The sequence below is a fragment of the Sinocyclocheilus grahami genome, unplaced genomic scaffold, assembly GCF_001515645.1.
Source record: "Sinocyclocheilus grahami isolate Dianchi unplaced genomic scaffold, SAMN03320097.WGS_v1.1 scaffold3845.1, whole genome shotgun sequence".
Classification (NCBI taxonomy): Eukaryota; Metazoa; Chordata; class Actinopteri; order Cypriniformes; family Cyprinidae; genus Sinocyclocheilus; species Sinocyclocheilus grahami.
The window spans coordinates 3,033-3,607 of NW_015508892.1; positions in this window are offsets into that span (position 1 = coordinate 3,033).

The window sequence follows — 575 nt, forward strand, 5'->3', positions numbered from 1 at the left end:
TTTGCTGGCAATATAAGTTATTTAATGTATTTTTGGATAATTTGTTTTATTTTTGTCTTAACAGCCAATATTCTCTAGCAACCATGTAGATCACAAAAGATTTTAGCATATGTATATAATGGACTTAAAATCAACAACAATAGTTTGTTTGTATTGGTGTAGGCTATAATGACAATTTAGTCATTCTGGTGTCAAAAAGCAGAAATAAAAATTAAAAACAGATCATCCCTGGTTGGAGCGTCAGAAAAGAATGACCAAAATATCACGTATAAATAGAAATACATTATGTTCATTGTTATTTGCAGTTCAATATCCAGGGTTGGAAGAAAGGTCATCTATTAACAGTATAGGACTGCCTGTCTGGAGAAACGGAACTTTAAATCTCAAGTCTCAAATCTCAAAATAACTGTTTGACTGGATATCAAACTAATGTTGTTCTAGGACCAGCAGAGGATGCTGATACAGGAAAATGTCTTATAGAAATCAGGTTATATCATGCACTCAGACCCACTGACCGTGTATTAACACACAGTTCAACCTGCCACAGGCACAGATGACACAGTTTTACTCAGCTA